Below are 14,446 nucleotides of genomic sequence, written 5' to 3' on the forward strand. Positions count from 1 at the left end.
TGCTGACATTGTCTGCCCACAAGATAAATGGAATCCAGTACCAGCATGTGTTTCTCAGACTTTCAGTGTGTGTGTGTGTGTGTGTGTGTGTGTGCACATGTGCAGGTGTTATTCATGTCAGCGCATACCTCACTAAGCCTGTGTGTTTTCATCACCCGACTTTCAGTGACGTCACCTCCACCCGAGGAAGAAAAGAGATCAGGTCTTTGTTAGTGAAGTCAGTCTTTCCACTCATCTGTGTGTATGTTTATCTGTGTCTGTCTCTGTGCTCATGTAAATATCTGCTGATCTGACCTTCCACCCCTCTGCCCATCTATCCATCTTTCTGCCTGCTGCTCTGTCAGCTTGTTTGTCTGACTGCTCGGCTGGCAGCTTTGGCCCCTCTGTCAGTCCCTGGCTGATGCTGGGTTGGTATTTCATTAGGGCCCAGGTGCTTTAGAGGCGTGCAATACGGTGTCTGTTGTTTTGGTGCTTGATCTGAAATGATCCGTTGTTTGTGTGTGTGTATATCATTAGGTTTGACATAATGATAAGAGTGATTTTGATAATTAGAAACGTGGTACTTTGCTGACATCTTTCTTTAATTGTAGTCTCTCTTTTTTTGTTATTGTTGCATTTCTATGACAATTGCCACAAAAACAACAGGGATCTCCGTAGCAATAATAAACAAAACAAACTAAATAAATGTAGCAATTTCCAAAGATTTAGTCATTCAACTTGTGTTTTTCAAATAGGGCCACTGACCCTCATGCAGCTAAATATTTAATTCCTAAATTGTAATAAACAGACAGACCTAGAGACACACTGACGCCACTGTCTCTTATTGAAAAAACTGAGAAAAGTGTGATTTGAATGTTTTAGCTGACTGATGCTCCATTTAAAACCAGAGTCCAAGCTGCAAATGAAGACTATGACAGAGTAAAACTGTAGGGAAGTCAAGAATATACAGTGTAATTTTATTCAAAATAGTATATTTTGTCTGTAGTTGTGGGTATTTGATCGTACTGTGTGTGTGTGTGTTTGTGTGTCACCATTACAATAGACGTAATGAGCAATGGCATTGTTCATATGGAGCTCACGTGCATGGCAGTCTGTTTGTTACCTACGTGGGACTGAGCGGTCTTGTTGCCTCTATAATAAAATCTGTTTTTCATATACAGATACCTTGTCTCTCAGCTCTGGCTCCTCAACATTAATGCGTGCACACACACACACACACACACACACACACACACACACACACACACACACACACACACACACACACACACACACACACACACACACACACACACTGTCCTCCACCTCCCACGCCTCCTTAGTGTTTTCTGCCACAACAGTTGCCATGGTGTCTCAGCTTGCCAGCTGTGCTGGACAGCACAATAACAAGGAAGTGTGTATTTCTCTGATAGTGTGTGTATGCAGGTGTTTGCACGTGACAGATTATATTAAGCGCTAATGTGGTCTTATGGTTGATTTTAAAACCGAGCAATGATCCTATAAAAAAACATAATTCTGCCTGTTAGTGTTTCGAATAAAAGCCACTGCCATTCTGAATTATTTTCACCTCAATCTAAACTGTTGAGAAAACACTACAAAATAATGTGGGATGAAAATGACTCTGTTTTTTTAATGCTGTGTGATGCATTTGCTGGAAGCAGGAAAGAAGCACATAGTCCTTACTTGTTGCCATAGCACCACAGTAAAAGAGTCTAAAGGGAGAGTGATGTGAAATCAATGTTCTCATAAGCTTCGGGACACAAAGTCACAGGAGTGTTCTTCGATATATTAAAAAAAATAAAAAATAAAAATAACCCCCCACTTGAGTTATTAAGTCTAGACATGAGACTGCTCATGTTCTCATCAAACAACAGAACAAAAATAAACTGTGCAGCAAAATGTGCTTTAAAGAAAAAAAAGAGTGCAAACTTAATTTAGTGTCTGATCCACATAACACAGTGAAACATGCCGTAGCTCACACTGATTTTCTCTTTCATGCAAACCCAACAAAACACTGAGGCATTCCTGCAGATTCACAGTCCTCTTTAATGGGAGGTGACAGCACTTAAAACCCCATCTCCACGGCTGCTATAATACGTCAAGTGATCCAGACTCTGAAAAACAACAACAACACACCCCTCTCCACTTTGTCTCCTCTCTTTTGTCGCTGACACAGTTCTGCCTGACATGGAAGACTAGAGCTGCTCTTGAGTAAACTAAAGGAGCAGCCGTAGAGGAGTCTCTGCCGTGAGCAAATCTCCAGAGACGCCTGAGTGAAGGGTTTGGAATAGCTTGAATAATAGAATAAAATGTCCACTGAGTGATGTGACGTGAGTGTGTTGGCTCGGCTTGGTTCAGCTGTAGAAAAGCATCTCTCTCTGCACATTTATCCAAACACTTTGAGTGCGTTTGTGTGTGTGAATGAGATATTAAGGACCATTCCAGGACATTTTGAAGACTCTTTTAATGATTAGTGTTTAACTCTGAGACTCTGAGAGTTGTCCAAGTCAACAATGTTGACCCACACTTGATTAACAACAGGGCAATGAGGGTTAAATGTCCCTCAGGGGCCCCACAAGCTTTAGCTTCTTGCGTGTCAATTGCTTTTTGATAATTTAGTTAACTAAAGTACATATCAAGTCAGATAAGGTTACATTTTATCACCTCTATGATTTTAGTTTGTATGATGGACTATTATTTCTTTGTTGGAAGTTCTCACTGGTCGCTTGGCAACTAGCCAGAGCTGAATAATAGCCCGGCACCTAATCCTTTGTAAAACAAACTTTTCTTTTCACTTTGGCTTTCAGGTGTTTTGCTGTGTACCTTCCACAGTTACCAGCTGTTTCCCCTTATTCCCATGCTTTGTGCTAAGCTAAGCTAACCGTGTGCTGCCTGTAGTCTGTAGCCATTTACAGTAATTCAGCCATGATCTGAACCCCCAGAGAGTTGAGTATACAACAAACAAGGGTATGTTATCTTGAATGACGGATGGCCCCTCTCAGTATTTCTGGACTGGTTTACCTTGGCCTGGGCTGAGCTGAGTTTGCTTTTTAAATTGGTGGCATGGTTACTGGAGTGGAACCGTTTCCCACTACTGTTAACATAGTAAGAGGTCATTTATTTTTATTTCCTCTCCATTGATTTATTCATTTATTTTTATTTGATTCTTGGCAGTATTTCTGTTGGAGCGGCTCTAATCCCATGGAGGACTCCTGCCACAGACAGTCACTCATCTATTATGGACACAGACTGCACGTACACACAGGGTGATGGGTGAGTGCATGTCCAGTCACCTGCTTGCATGTTAATGAGTTTACTGAGTGTTGTCGGCGCTTTGCTCTAATTGCATGTTTGTTTATGCAAATACAGTTTAAATGAAATCCATAAAAAGCACCATGTACAGAGGCGGTAATGTGGAAAATATGGAAGCGGGAGGCCGAGTGTAACATACATGGCTTGAATTGCCCTTGTTTTCTATGATAATCAGCTCATCCTGGCAACACTTTCGCTTGTTTTCAATGCAAATCAACTCGTCTCATGAATTTTCAGTTGTCATGTGTTTCCCAGACAAGTGCAGGACATAGATCCCTCAACTTACAATAATGGAGCTGTGAGAAAGTGCCTTTAAAAATAAGGAATTATTCACAAGTGCAAGATCTGAGGGTTTGGTTGGATGGACATGTTTCCCTCAACTGCCGCCTCTCTTCTTCTTCCTTCTCCCTTCTCCCTGGAGTCATATCTCTTTCTCTGCCCCACCTTTTCTTTTCTCTCTTTGTATTTTAACTCATCTCTCTTTCTTCTGTGTCTTCAGTGGTTGTGTTTTTTGGTACAGTCTGTCCCGGCTTTCACCCCACTTCACCCCATCTCTTGTGTCAATTGCTCTTTTTCACTTGCAGGAAGGGAACATAATATATTTTAACATTTGAGAACAGGAGTTTTTAAGGAATGCTGTTCATGTTAATACATTATTTAGGAAAATCCACAATCTTCACTCATTCTCTGTCTGTTGTTGGGACTTGGGTCAGGCCGCATCGACATATGCACTATGAACTCACTTGAACCCTCACACACATACAAAACAAGCACAGTGACAGTGCTTGGACATCCCCTTCATCTGTGTTTATGAGTGTGTGCATGTATTTAGATTCCCTGGATGTTTTTGCAATATTCATTTTTTCCTAGCGCTCATATATGTACTCAGTATGTGCATGTAAAGAACTGTACACTGCAGTATGTTTAAATAGCTGTATACACAGTCTGTGTGTGCAGTTTCTACAGTATGTCAGTCACCTGGCCCAGAGCATATCAAACCTTTATCAAAGTCAAGCTGAGCAGCCTCAATTCTTCTCAGCTCATGGTCTAAATATTTAGTCTGCAGTATAAACACACCGGCCTTCGAGGAATGCTCTGTTCACAAATGGCACCAATGCTTTTATCCTTGTGTGGCTATAAGTCTGGCTGATTTGTTGATTAAATTGGTAGAATCCATATGAAAAATAGACCGGGAGCTACTTTTCTGCTTCCACAGCAGCGGTGGACTCTCTACAGGTGGCTGTCGCCGCACATTGCACAAACCTAAAGAGGATAAGATCTGTCTGGTTTTGGCTTCACAGAAAATACTTGACAATTGGATCAATCCATCTTTGGTTCTGGTCCTTTTCATGAGATTTGTTGACAGTAATAACCCCCCCCCATCACCCCATCAAGTTGACCTATACCAGCCATCCTCCCCCAAGAAAAAAAAACATCCACAATCCCACTGTTCTTTTATAGTATCAAGGTTTTCTCCACATTATTCTTGCAATGCTTTGGTATGCCCCACTTGTAAATTGTTCAGCTGCTTCAACAATTTGTCCTAACAGAACTCTTCCAGTAGAACTTGTCCACAGTTAGTTTAAACATTTACTTTTTCTGATTTGGACTTGACCACTGAAACATCTAAATTTGGAGAAGCAGGATAAACTTAAGAATTTTGCGAGCACACACACACACACACACACACACACACACACACACACACACACACACACACAGACAGACACTTAAGCACACAAAGGTTTTCTGTTTGAGGAGGGTTTTAATTTCTCAGACAGTATTGTGTGGTTTAACCTGAGCTTCACCAGGCAAACTGTGTTCGTGTGTGTCCCTCTGTGTGCGTTGCAGGCGGAGGTGTAGAATTAGAAGAAGAGAGTGAAAGAAAGACATGAGGTGGGGGTTGTGAGATCCATCCCATCCCTCTTTCTTTCCCTGGAATGCAGCTGGAATCCAAGCTTGACTCCCCTCGAGGCCCCGCCCACACTCCCACCACCTCATATCATGCTACACACTACCTCATGTGTGTGTGTGTGTGTATATATGTACAGTATATACACATATGTGTGTTAGTATGAGTATATTCAAAGTAGAACAAGTCTCACAAACTAGGCCTGTAGGTGAAAACTATTTTTTCTAAATAGAATTACAAATGACCGAAGCTGTGTCAGGCTCCAGATGCTTTTTTTCCATTCCTTTAATATGCGGGTTAGTTGCTGATAGATTGTGCAAAGTCCCGTAGCTGATATCGATCTGAATCTGATTCTCTGTAACCGTTTCATCCTGCAGCATATTTACACATGAGCTGTTTAGATTCGGCTGTGCTTGGAATACATTTCATCAATCTTCCAGTGAACCCATGATATGCATTTGGACAGTGTGGAAATTCCTCACTACATCATCCCTAATTTCTTAATTTCCTCTATGTAGTTCAATATTGGTCATGATAGCTGAGATCTTTGTTGCATTTGCTGAAACTCCCCAACCATAGGAGGGAAAGTAATAATGTTGAGGTGATTTTATGTCCCATTAAAGATGACAAAGTTTGAGATATGTGGATAATATGTGCTGAGACACACAGACGCTGCATATTTTGCACAGAAGTCACTGCTGAAGTTGCTGCTGAGTAACTCCAGAATATAAATGCACCCTTTAAGTGCCCCTCTCAATCACTGCTAGATGTAAAATAATGCAGCCATAACGTCAGGTAAGGTGTGACGGATGTTTAAAGTGGATGACGTTTTTCACCTTTCCATGACTTTATTGCTATTTTCAAATCTATTTATTATTTCAGTTAATGTTCCTTGTATCTGTTTTTTTCCATTGCTGAGAACTTGCACTAACTGCGTCAGAGCCTTTGAACATATAAACTATCTCTTAATGCTTACGTTTGAAAGGGATGCTTTCTTTGTTCTCACTCCTACAGCCAGGGTCAGTGCCGTGTTTACATCACTGAGGTGTTGCCGTGGCAACAGACAGAACCTCACAGTCAGAAAGAGGAGAGTCTGCAGAGTTGGACTTAGAAATCATAGAAAAATTATATGAAACAAAGCAAAATAGCATCAGAATGGATGCTGTTTCCCTCTGATGCACAGAAATGATTATGGGTTGATCTGAATGTGAACCATCTAAATTCTTAGTAACCCATTAAAAAGTTAAATATGTTGTCTCACAAAAAACAATTTTAAACATTTCTGATTCCTAATTTTGAAATATATATAAAAAAAATGCATGCAGGGAGTAACTCTGATGAGATGTGAGTTTGATAAGCAGAGACATGAAAACTTAACTTCCCTAATGAAAGTCTGTATTTGAAAAGTAGCACACATTCAGATACAGTACAACTCTTGAATCTTGAATTATGTCCAAAAAAATGTCATTATGTCTTGATAGCATAGTGACCCATTGGCCTGGCACAGAATCTGGTCTGTCAACAGAGACTTTCCACACTTAAAATAGAAAATCTGACATATTTAAATTGCAGTAAAGATGACAGGATGGGACTAAGGCCATTGCAAAAACTTCACACAGAGAAGCAGAGCTGTAGTAAATAGGAGCCTGATCTGTTTATTCCACATTTGGTATCACCAAACAACATAATGTTGGCTCAATTTTACACACCGTTACTGTACAAAAAGATCCCTTTGAAATAGTTTAGAAACACTGAGCTAAGATGTCTAACAGTATCAGCCTCAAAAATCCAGTATCAGACTGTGGAGAGCACAGTGGAGAAATGCAGCTACAGTACGTCATCCCAGCATCCCTCATTCTTGTGAAGATTCCCAGTGAAATCCTGTAAACACAGTCAATGAACCGGACTTAAACATCTATTTTGTGTTGTTATGATTGTCTCGGCATGTTGGCTTTTTCAGTCCACTCTCAACAGAGAGCAAAATGGAAAGATTTGCATTCAAGCACATCTGCACATACACACACACACACACACACACACACACACACACACACACACATTGTATGACTGCGGTAAGTCATTTCAGAGCCTATTAAATCTCCATTAACACACAGCCTCCCTGCTAGCCTGAGCTAATCCAACCCAGGTGTGTGTGTGTTTGTGAATGTTTTTTTTCTTTGTTTTAACTCCATCCCTCCACTGCCACCTCACTCTCCTGACCTCTTTCTTTCTTTCCCTCAACATTCTCTCCATCTTTCACCCTCTTCATATCTCAACGTTTCTTATCACAGTTCCAACAGCATCTCTGTTTCCCACGCTCTCCCTCCCGTCAACCTGGCAACAACAAACCCCCTCCAATTAGGTCAAATTAAGGCAAATTGCAGCTCTCGGCGGGGAACCAGACTGACACACCTCACTGTTACTGTAATCTTGTTAAGCACAGTCATCTCTATAGTCACCTACAGCCTGCAAAAGACAGTCGATTCCTCCCCCTTTGAATCGATTGGCCTCCCCTCGTCAGCCTGGGGTAAGTGTGTCCCATATGCTAATTGACCCCTGGGCTGCTGCATCAATCTGTGAGCCCCCAACACCTCCTCTTTATCTTTATTTAAAATGTCTGAGGGTGAGAGGCAGAAACAGACAGAATGACATGAGAAGACAAAGCATCTGCTTTCTATTTGTCTGAGTGCCTGAATAATGAGGCTGAGAGATGATGCGCTGTGACAACAGGATTATAAAATAGGCAGAGATGAACTGAATAGAGGCGGAGGGTAGACAGATGAAGGGAAAAAATGATGTCTTTATTGGGGATATAAAAGTGACACACATTGGTTGTCTCCTACTGCTCTGGTAAACCACCTCTGCTTCTGTTTTATTGTAAACAAACTGCTGTTTCTTCTGCTGGAAGTGTAAAATGCATCACTTCCTGCACCAGTGGAATTTTTCCAGGAAAGATGTACTTTAAGCCAGGTGTTTAGAAAGGTAAAACCCTTCCTGAGCTGGCGTTAGGCCGAAGTTCTCATGTGCTACAGCAAGCTACAGCAGCAACTGTCCTTATAAAGTAGCAAACAGAGCTTTTTATTTAGTAGAAAATATATAAATAGATGTTAGCCTCGTAATTGCATTGTTTAATCATCATCTTAAATCCAAGCCCAACCTCTTCCCCCATTCCAAATCCAAATACCAGGCCAACAGCACTAGAGTTTGAATCTTGTGGGGGACTACTGGACCTCTAAAACTAATATCTCATGCACACACACACACTCACAAACTCCCAAATACACACACACACACACACACACACACGTGAATATTCTGGGAAGGTACTCTGCAGGAGAGAATATGATCTCTGCTGCTTGGAAGTGACGCTGTTCTCTATGAAAGCAGTACAAACACACATTGTTATGTTTGTGAGTGAGTAAGTGTGTGGGTGTGTGTGTCTATGTGGGTGTTGGTGACAGTACAAACAAGTCCACTCCACTGGAGATCCCTTATGAGAATACTTTGCAAGTGTGTAATAATAACACAGGACCATTTACCAGAAGGTTTGAATGTCTTTAACAGTAAAGAGAGAAGACTGTTTGGGACAATCAATGTAATTCAATTGTAGAAGCACTCTGCAGCCCACAACGGGTCTAGTGAGGTGTGCAGTGTATGTAAATATTTGAGATCTAACATATTGTGAGCCTGTAAAACAGCCATATAAAGTTAACACATTTCAGGAGCTAGCTTCAGACCGTTGGATTTGTCTCCCTGTCCAATGCATTTTAAACAGTTTTATTTGGCCCCTGCGCTGTGAAATATGTCCTGACTGCAGCTGGTATCAGCTATTGTTATGTTTTTGTAAGATACTTATGACATGAAGAGGCCGAAGAGACAGATGTGCGCAGCTGTGACTGGCCACAACGCAGCCCACCCACATTTTTACTGTGATTCATCATTTGTGTTTGTGTGTGTGTGTGTGAGTCCAGATGCTGCTGAACGTTCCCAAACTCCATCCACCTCCTGGAAGGGTTATTAAAGGCTCAATGCTGCCCTCTGTTGACTAAAATAGCTCTTTACATTTGCTGCATTTAACTGCATTTTAAAAAGCCCCAGCTCATTTACAGAAAATCCCTACTAGACAATTAAAAGAACAACAACTTCATGACCAAACACAGCACTGGTAAGTGTTGAACAATACTGATTAATATCTGGCTACTGCAATCTTTAAGATCGGATCTGACAAAGTAAACAGCCCACTGACGATTTAAAGGAAATGTCAATGAGTCCTGCTCAGAATGTCATAAGACAGAAGTCAATAGTTAAGGTTATATAGCCTAAAGAAATGTGGCTGCTTTGTTGTATTACAATAATGTACTACTTAGACTTTTTATTTTTATTTATTTATTTTGTAGAAATGTGTTTCTTGTTTCATGATGTTTGGCATGCAGCATTTTTTTCTTCTTTTAATATGATTTGCAGCATTAAGGAGAAATACGGGGGAAGATGGAGAGAAGAGACTTGTGATGATGTCATAGGGAAAGAAACAGATAGAAAGGAGATAGTTTAAATACAAATGTCCACTAGATGGCATAATCACAATCTGATCCTAATGCTCCGTCTGCATTCTCATACTTTTCTGATAAACTCATGCTTCAGAGTTGTTTGTGTACATTCCTGTTTTCCTCTGACTTAAATCCAACACACATCACAGTCTAACTGCAGGAATATACAGGAGCTGCATGAACCTCACACACTCACACGTGCAACCAATACACCTCTCCCTGCTTCTGCTTCTGCCTCTGGAACCTGAGTGTGTCAACCCATTCCTTCGCTGAGCTATTTTTCTATTTATAGCCGCAGAGCCCCGGCTGTGTCTAAAATGCCTGCTGTGTTTTGCTTCCTTACTGTGACAGATTTGGTTGGGGAGTTGGAGGGGAGCGGGTCCTCCGGTTTAAATCACTTTGCTCTTCAGGACCTGTTGTCACGTGTCTGTCACAGTCTGATTCTATGCTAAACAGATGTTCAGATCCTGCTGAATTCATTAGTATGTGTAGGCCATCACTACACTTCTGATCCTATGTGCAGCTCACTGCCCCTGCATCAGCTAGTGTTGATGTTGTGATCTGTTACACAGCCAAGTTACATGTCAGAGATGTTATGGATATGCTCCCAGGAGACATTTCCAACTGAACTCAGTAAGTGTTGGCCAATTGGAGCCCAGATAGTGGGGACTCCTGCCAGAAGAGAGAGCCCAGATAAGACACTGGGAAGGAGATGGCTTTCTATGAAGTGGGCTCAGTGTGTGTGTGTGTGTGTGTGTGTGTGTGTGTGTGTGTGTGTGTGTATCAAAGGGGACAGTAACACTTCAATTCAAAGGTGATTCCCTGTGTCCCTAGTCCTGTCCTCCCTCCTCCTCCTCCTCGCTGACAGAAAATTATTTTTAGAGCTGCAATCAAAACTGCTGCAGGGAAATAAAGTTTGAGCGACACGGTTCGTTTGAGCATCAGCTCTCCTTATCAAAACAATAGTTATTAATTACCAATAAATCAATAAGAAGAAAATGTTGTTAATTATTTGAATAATCACGCTAAACTACACTTGCTGGTTACAGCTTCTCAGATTAGAGGATTATCAGCTTTTCTCTGTCTTATTTTACTGTAAACTGATTATCTGTGGGTTTTGAAATCAACCTGAACCAAAAATTAGGCAACTGGGGCTTTACAGTAACACCTTGTAATGGGTTCTCAGCGGATTACATGGAAATGACACACAGTATAATGAACACTCTCCTGAGGGTAGCAAGAGAGGGAAACTCATTTGATGTAAATTATTCACATGCATTTTTAATTACCTTCTATGTTTATATGTTGTACATTTAGCATAAATGGATTTTGGTAGTTTTAGCCTGAAGAGAGAACCAGACTAAAGGTGAGGAAGGTCATCAGAAACACTGTGATTTATGCTCTGAGGTCCAGGAACATTCAAAACTAACTCAGACGGAAAATGAGGTTAGGGAGGAAAAATATGTGGAAACTACATAAACAATGGTCCATAAAAAGAGAAGTTTTACACAGCAGCTTGAAAGATGACACTCATTTAGCTGCCCTCAGCTCCTCAGGCAGGTCAGTTCAAAGCAGCCTTCATGAGAACAAATGACTGCATGCTTCGTGTACTCTTTGGACGGGCAAAGCTGGACCTGTCCAACAAACTCTCCAGCTTTGATCCTAGCTCGACTCTTGATTCTTCGGAGGTTGTGTAGTCTCTTAGCATAAAGAAAGGGATTTGGCATTTCAAATGAGAAAGAGAATTATAGGCATGGTGTCTATAAAAGAGAGTCAATATATGTGAAGGATGGACAGGAGTGAGCGTCTGTGAAGAAACACAAAACCAAGCAGAGGAGGAGGAGGAGAGGAAGTTTGGGGGTCACTCAGTCAGTAGCCACCCCTCTTTCAGTAGGAGCCCCAGGCCCTCGGCATGAAGCTCTGACCTGGAATTCCAAATAAATAATTCCTTAAACCTCCCCACAGAGCAACACACACACATAAAGGATGGGGGCTGCACCAAGCCAAATGCACAACTTCTCCAAAACCATGGCTTATTTAAAATAGCTTCCCAAGCATTTGAAGGTATATTTGATCAGGAGACACTTGATCGGTCAGTGAGGTAAAATCACACACATACACACACACACACACACGCATGCAGAAAAGCCCACACACTGACAGGTATTAATTCTCAAAGCTTAGCTCTCAGAGTAGCCTAAATCCTGTATGTGTGAACAGGAACATTCAGTTAATCCTCACTAAATACAGCATGAAACAGTTTTACTCAGTAATAAATAGGCTTGCAAAGGGAGGCACGACACTGAGGTCAGCCGCTCTGAAGCATGTAGAAGTAATTAATGTACACAGGATGGAGACAGACAGAGTGACTGAGCTGGCATCCTGGGTAAATCATGCAAGAATTCACTGTGTAAAATGTAGTAGAACCAACAAAAAAACAAGTGCAAGGTCATCATACATCTGTGAGAGTAAGCAAGATGTCCTCGCCTGAACTCAGAGGGAACAATTTCACAAAGCAACGTTCAGATAAAAACCCACAGGCTGATAAAATCAAAAACAAAATTGGATTTTATTCCTTTGGGCTCATATTTTAGCAAAGAGACAGGATATGAACATGTAACATCCTCTTGATATTCCTTATGAAGATAGTTGCACACACACACACACACACACTGGTAAAAACACAGTCACACTCAACATACATCCATAATCCTGACAGAAACTCTTTACTAATATCTTTAATATCACACCAGCTGCAGGGCCTGAACCAAACCTTTTTAGAGCCATGAGTACATTTTGATTTGGGGCCCCCACCACCTAAGCACTGACATTACTCCTTTTATTAGTTGTACTAGTAATGCTATGATGAAGGTTGCATGGACCGATTCAACCAGTAGTATTTATTAGCCTGTTAACACAACATTACATTTTTGTGTAATCACTAGTGGCATAATATTGTATATCATAAATATTGTATATCATAAAAAGAAGTGTTCATGGGGGCCCACTTAATTTGCCTATGCCTGGGGCCGGCTCTGACCAGTTGTTAACAAGCCCACAGAGAGCTTCAGTTACATTCTTCTTTATTGTTTTTTTTATGCACAATAAAAACATGCATTAACCAATCCTTGCAAAATAAGTGACTTTAGAACCAAAGTTAAAAAAAAAAATAAAAAAAAAAAAAAACCTTTTTAAATAGCTCTGTGAACTGAACCATTATTTTTTTCAGTGCCTATATTTATGTTACTTGTCCAACATTAGATAAAGAGTGGGTGTGTTTTGAGATGTTGTGAAACCTTTTCACCCAGTGTGAGTATCGTATCACCAGCAATTACACTGATTGAGAAGGATGCATAAATGGGAAGTTGTAAACTTAGCACACCGTGGCTTATGTGAGGGGATCTTATCCATGCTTTCCCTCTGGCCCATGACAAACCACATTAGAGGGAACATTAGTGGACACAGGGGTCACTGTAATACACACAGACAAATACACAAGGGGATGGACATTTTTGCCTCCAAGACTCCAAAGTGCACAATTAGATCATCCACCCACTGCCTTCAGATTCACTCCCACACACATGAAAACATATTCATGCACACTAAAAGTAACTCTACACTGCAGCCTTCTCACTGGAGGAGAGGTTTAATCGGCAACAGACAGAGAGATTTTGGCTGCGGAAATTAATGTTTACTTTTCAGCCGTCTCTATTTCAAGCTGCTCTCTTTTCCTTCATTGTTGAGAAAACATCCCAAAGGAGATGTGAGATTGCTAAAGCAAAACACTGCCAAACAAAACCCGCTGTTTCATATGGTTCTTCTCAACAGAATATCATGCAAACTTGTCAAAAATTTGCCCTGCAAGGTACTACGTTTCCGTACACCAATGAGAGATGGCTTAGAATATTTTTCACACACATGCAGTGTGTTGCGGTCTCCTTCAGACACTAACATCTCATTGGAATCAAATGTTGATGTCATATCCTCTTTGCCTCTAAACTTCATTTCATACAGTGCACTCTGCTGTCAGTTTCTCTGATTACTTCAAGACACAATGGGATATCAGAAATTGGCCATTCGTGAAAAGTCAGCATTAAATGTTTTTTCTCTTTAGAGATGAATGATACAGACATATTGATGAGAAATTAAAGAAAAGCCAATTTAGTCTGTTCGTAAGGTGTTGGGCCACCACTTGTTGACAGAACAGCTTCAATGCTCAATTGACAACATTGATTTCCCCCTCATTCTGGGATTTGATGTTGAGGGTGATTAACACCGACAGTCTTGATTTTCAGAACTTGGATACTGTAGCTGTATAACTAGCCTCGTGTTACGGGCAGCTATCAGTGGGTGAAATCCAAAACTGTGCTATAGCCTACTGTAAACCTAAACCTATTATATGCTGTATGTCTCCACTGTGGGACTCATCGCTGCAACATCTTGTATTGAGTACTATATAAATCCAAACATAACATGGGAGTGAAACAGAAGCTTCAAATGGTCTTGAGAGGTTAAATTAGTGCCATAATTCATAATCATCATATCAAAAATAATACTAAGATCACTTAGAGACAATAATGTGCTTCTGTTTTGTTTGCATTGGAACCTAACATCTGCAAAAAAAATATGATAATGGTCTTGAATAGCTTTACAAAAAAAATTTGGACCAACATTA

The sequence above is a fragment of the Trachurus trachurus genome (assembly GCF_905171665.1).
Source record: "Trachurus trachurus genome assembly, chromosome: 2".
Taxonomy (NCBI): Eukaryota; Metazoa; Chordata; class Actinopteri; order Carangiformes; family Carangidae; genus Trachurus; species Trachurus trachurus.